Genomic DNA, 6,061 nt, shown 5'->3' with positions numbered 1-6,061 from the left:
CTGCGGAGCAGGCCTGGGAGCGGGCTCAGCAGCGGCAGGCAGGCATGGACCCCGGCTGCCCGTCCCAGACTTGGCCCGGCACGCCTCAGCCCAGGGAAGGCGAGTTTGGGCTCATCAGGGACCTCTCATGCTCTGGGGTCCATTTTGGGGCAACAGCGGTGTGCTGCAGCAGCAGCTCCTGGGCAGTGTCACCATTGCAGCAGGAGTGATCAGGCTGCAGGGCCCTGTGCCGTCCACTTCCACAGCAGTGTGCTGGCAAGCCTGTGAAGGGTACCCATGCCCTGCCATCTCCACAGGAGTGCCACGCAAAGGATATCTGAGGCTGTACCCATGGCCCCTCGTCTCCCTGGGGGTGCCATGCAAAGGGTATTTGAGGCCATACCAGTGAGCTCCCCCCGTCTCCCTGCTTCCCCCATAAACTGTCATTCACACCCTGGCCCCGCGGGCGGAGGGGCAGCTGGGCTGGCAGCCCGGCCTCTCCCCAGGCCGGGCCAGCTGTGGGCGCAGGCGGAGAAGGGTTAAGCGAGATTCCCCGCAGCCCCGGGCGTGGCAGCTCCTGTTATTTCGCCTTTCATGTTCTATCTTATTCAGCCTGGCAACCGCCGCGGCTGCTGTGTGCCGGGCGGTGCCCGGGCGGCTGGCAGGGCGCGGCGGGGGGCGGCTCCGCGGCAGGCGGCTGTGACTCAGGCCTGGCAGCCCGGTTCTGGCGGGCCCGGGCACCGCGGCGGGCGGGGCGGGGGCCGGGGGCGAGGCGGACGCCATGTTGCGGAGGCGCGGAGGGGAGCGGGGCCGGGCGGGGGCTGGCGGCGCTCAGCCGGCGGGGGCCACGGCGGGAGGGCGCGGGGGAAGGAGACGGGCGTTGAGTGGACGAGGGATGAGCCCGACAGCAGGGGCGGACACAGGTGCGGTGGCGTTAATCATAGAATCATAAATCATAGAATCATAGACTCATAGAATCATAGACTCATAGATTCTATGATAGTTAATATGTGGCGGATGCGCGGGCCCAGTGCAGGTGATGCCCACACGTCCAGTACTGCATGCTCTTGGGGCGCACTTCCTTCCACAAGGCCGTGTGCTTATACGATAATTTAGTGCATACATTGTAACAGGTAATTTAACATTAAGGTGCCAAGGTGAGAGGGGGTGGCCGCAGAATTTGGAAATAAGCATGATGATACAGACCTCAGTTGCATACTTGTGGGCTATTTTTTGTATAGCAACTTAGTTCACTCGGTGTGAAGGATGGAGAGTGCCAACTGAGGAGGTAACCAGTCAATATTGCTTTTAATCATCCTTTGCTGTGTTGCCGTGGGCATTACTCACCACATGCCACTTAGACACCACACTGAATGGAGTTATTAACTTCCATGTAGGAGTCGCCATGCCGTTCATCAGTAGCCTACTGGAATGCTTCACAAACATCAATTAACTTCTCAGTACTCAATTGGGCTGTGATGGTGTGATTATCCCTATTTTGGAGGAAAGGAACTGGAGCAGGAATATTAAGTTTAAAATGCTCTACTCACTGTAAGTAAAGTTTTCAAGAATCACACCTTTTAGGGTCTCTAGCAGTCAAGGATATAAGGAACGCAGGCTGGATTGGCATCTACATATAAGACAATCTTAATTCTGTAATTTCTTAATTTTTCAGTTATTTCAGTCTCAAGTACCTGCTTTCCAGTAGCACATTATTGTGTGACTAATGTCTCTTCTCTGCCTTGTTCTTTTCTCTTCCTCTCTTCCTGGGTGTAACTGTGTATGTCCTGGAGTATTTTTCTTTGATAGGGCTTTTATGTTCTGCTCTTGTTTTTAATGTGCAGGTTGCTATCTGTGTTAGAAAAGGCAAGATCAAAGAAGTGTGTTTTGAAATACAAGTAAGCATAAGCAAATATGCACTCTGATAGAAAGTTCTGTTGTGCCATTGGGATGATCATGACACAAATTTAGAACATCAGATGATCTTTGTATATGTATTCTGTGTACACTCAATTTAGAATTTCAGTGTTTAACCAAAGAGAAGCCAGTGCAAAGAGTACTTGGTCAGTTTGATGTTCTTGTGGTTAACAATCTGCTGAGGAAATATTCTGCAGTATTTTGTAAAGTTAAGGCCTAATTGGTTAATCCAAGTCATCATCCACTTGGATAAAATTGAATACTCTAGGAGAAAGTGTTATTCATTGTCACTGTTTTCTGGGAGTATAGCTTAAGAAAGAAATAATAGAATAAAGTCAGAATAATTTTAGCTGGAAGGTTCTCTTGGGAGTCATCTGATCGAACACCCCTGCTCCATGCAAAACTCATTAGATCAAGTTATTCAGTGCCTTGCTTGTTTGTTTTTTGAATATATCCAAGGACAGACATCCTACAGCCCCTGTGGACTCCTGTTTCTGTGCTTGACACCCTCGCAGTGATTTTTTTTCCCTAATATTTAATGAGAGTTTTCTTTAAAGCTCAGAGTCTGATAATATGTCTAAACTACACACAGACTGCTCCAGTTGTGTGTACCTTCAGCCAAAGAAGTGTACATGTGATAGAAAGCTTTCAAAAATATTTACCTAATGTTATAACTGTTTTTTTGCTCAGGTTCTGCTTTGACTAACTGCTTTTCATCCATGAGCTGATATGAACCTTCTGTGCTGTGTTGATGATGTAGGCAGGTTGTGGCAAAAGACTAGGGCTGCATGTGTCACTTGTGTGCTGCTTGTCTTTGAGTCTGTCATCTGACCATTTTCCCAAAGAAAACTGACATTGTAAGTGAAAGGTCTGTTATAGAGGTGCGGGTGGTTCCTTCTCTGACTGAAGTTATCAGCAGTTCAGTCGTAACTGGCACGACAGTTCTAATGCAGCATCTTTAAGAAGAGAAGGATGTATGTCAGACTCACAGACAGGAGCACAGCCTAGGATACACTTCCTGAGTTACCCAGTTCTCTGCTGCCAATGCCAAAAAAGCAGTTTTAGCACCTTTGAAAGCAATTTCAAAGTCCTTTCATATTCAACTCGTAAGTCTGACTAGTTACACTTGACTCTTAATTTGTCAGAATTTCTCCCTTTTATAAGTGAGCAGCTTAGATACAGGCCTGTTTTTATTCATCCTTCCATTGAATTTAAACTGAATCGACATTCAAGTGGAGGTGTTTGGGTTTTTTTTTTATGGTCAGGGTTACAATAAAATCTCCAGTACTTAGCAAAACAAAATTTTAAAGTATAGCTCTTTCTACTGTTTCTGGGATTATTCCCGGAAATTGCTGGTTATCGCCTGTGTGACTGCTTAGACCCAGCCATTGTTACTACCATCTGTTTTTCAATCTGTGTTCGGGAAGTTGAGGATTTTCATAATTGTCAGTAGCATTATTCCTCTTTTAATACCGCCTGATAATGTACATATAGATAGAAACCTTTTGATGCTATTTGTAAACTCTTGATAGACTTTTTTCTCAAATTTACATGCACTTGAAGGGATCGCTTTATCCATTATTTGTTTTCTTTACATTATGCACTTGTACATACAATTGATGCCCTATGATCTCTACCTTCATTTCTGTCTTTCCTACACAGAAAATATCTTTTGAAGTCACGCTCCAGTTATGATTATTATATTTTTTGGTCATTCTTGCCATGCAGAGTTTTGTGCTTAAAGCTGACTGTTTTTTATGGTTCTTGGGTCTCCTGGATGACTGAACAGATAACTCCACACTTGAGTTTGGGATACTCAGGTGTGAATTTGGCTTTAGAGTACTTGAAAGCAGACTGGAAGGCTTCAGGCCTGCAATACGGCTTCTGCATAGATTTACTTTGTTTTATTCAGCCACTGTGTCTTCGATTTCTTCTCAGTTGTATTGATCTGCTGCAGGATGCTAGAAAATGGAGATGCATAGGCAGTAGGGAAGGAAGAAACTACCTGAAAGCGAACACATTCATGGCTGAGGCAGATCTATTGAGGTAACGATTCATCAGTTCCTTGTCTTCTCTTCCTGTGGACAGAGCATTTTTGCTCTCTAATAGAATGTAGAATTTTATTTGATTATTTACATCTTTGAGATAAAGTATCTTTTTTGTTGTCAGGAAACTGCAAAGGACCTTTTTGAGCCCCCAGATGTGATGACATTGGTGGTAATGTCTTGGTTATGATATGATTCAATGATATGATATGATTTTAAGGCAGAATTTATCCAACTGCATGTTGGTGGGTCCTACATAGGTGTCTACATCAGGGCAAGTCATCCTCATTTCATAGTCTTTGGAGCCTGTCAATGTGTCCACGGATGCAATTCAGACCTTCAAAGTCAGAGAGATGAAATGCGGCTAAACCCCACTGAGTACAGAGGGAGCCAAAACACCTGTATTAGTTATAGACACCTAAATATAAATCAAATAAATAGCACTCCTAGACTGAAGATGAGATTCAGAATGAGTTGAACCAAAGACAACTGTACGGAAAGCAAGTTCCAATATGAGTTTGGGGCTTTTCTCTGTGTGATATTGAAATATAAATGTTGAAATACCCCAGAAAGTCAAATCTAGACTGTTTCACAAAAATTTTCTACAAGGTTTCAGTGTGTGGGGCTTTACACACCTTTTATTCCTTAAATAATAATGATTTTAATAGTTTAAACTGATCTGTAAAGGAACTTAAAATCCATGTGAACTTTGGCTCTAGATTCTATCAGCAAGCAAGGTCCTATTGAATTATTATTCTTGAATATTTCTTACGTGAGGAAACCCCCAGTGTAATGGCATTTACCTTCAAAGAGTTTATGGTCAAAACAAACTCTATCACTCTTCTTGAGACCCCCACCTGGAGTATTGTGTCCAGCTTTGGGGCCTCAGCACAGGAGAGACATGGACCTGTTAGAGCCGGGCCAGAGGAGGCCCCGGAGATGCTGGGAGGGCTGGAGCCCCTCTGCTGTGGGTACAGGCTGAGAGAGTCGGGGGGGGAGGGGGGGTTCAGCCTGGAGAAGGCTCCGGGTAGACCTTCCAGCCCCTTCCAGTCCCTAAAGGGGCTCCAGGAAAGGTAGGGAGGGACTCTGGAGCAGGGTTTGTTGCAATAGTACAAGGGCTAATGGCTTTAAACTAAAGGAGCGTAGATTCAGACTAGATATTAGGAAGACATTCTTTACTGTGAGGGTGGTGAGACACTGGCCCAGGTTGCCCAGAGAAGTTGTAGATCCCCCGTTCCTGGAAACATTCAAGGTCAGGTTGGACAGGGCCCTGAGCAACCTGAGCTGGCTGATAATGTCCCTGCTCATTGTAGGGGAGTTGGACTAGATGATATTTCCATCCCAACCCAAACTATTCTATGATTCTATCATTCTGCTTCAGCTTTCTATGTCATACCATACATAGAATTTAATCTAGTAAATTTTGCATTGAGTCTCTATATTTGACTAAAGTATTTCTCATTAACTAAAATAAATATATCACCTTTCCATCTTCTCTTTATTAAATTAAGTGAACATTTTAAAATTTCTTGTTTTCTCTTTCCCACTATCCTTTAAACTGTATTTGTGGGCCTTTTTTGTTCCAGCTTTTCAAAACTTAAAAATCTGATTATCAAACTGGACACTTACTTTTACTTTCAGGTTCACTATGTGGTATACACATATACATCGCCAAAATTATAGTGCTGTTCCAAGGTCTATAAACTTTATTTAAGTAGGTTTGACATCTCCTTAGCCATTTTCCGTTGCACTCTTGAGTGAAAATTGTCTAGAATGGCTGATTTCAAGGAGAATATTCCTAATGGTCGAAAAAGGCCTTCATGATCATACTACAACATGATGGTATTATCTGATTTTTCCAGTTGGTAATTAGTAATAAAGTTTTGCTGCATTTTTATTCTGAAGTTTGGTTGTGTTTATTTTTCTTTATTATTTCCAAGATAATACTGATTATTTTTAAAGAATTGTCAGCCATTGCATTCATTGGTAAATTTTGTTTGCTTTTCTTACTAATTATAATGTCTGTATACATTGTTGCACTGGATTAGTTTAGTAATGCGTCTAGATAATTACTATTTGTAACTAATGTCTTCACCAGGACTCTTTTATGCCAACTGCCT

Source organism: Larus michahellis, chromosome 2, assembly GCF_964199755.1.
Source record: "Larus michahellis chromosome 2, bLarMic1.1, whole genome shotgun sequence".
NCBI lineage: Eukaryota > Metazoa > Chordata > Aves > Charadriiformes > Laridae > Larus > Larus michahellis.
The sequence above is the reverse complement of the archived record's forward strand: the minus strand, read 5'-3'. Positions refer to the sequence as shown.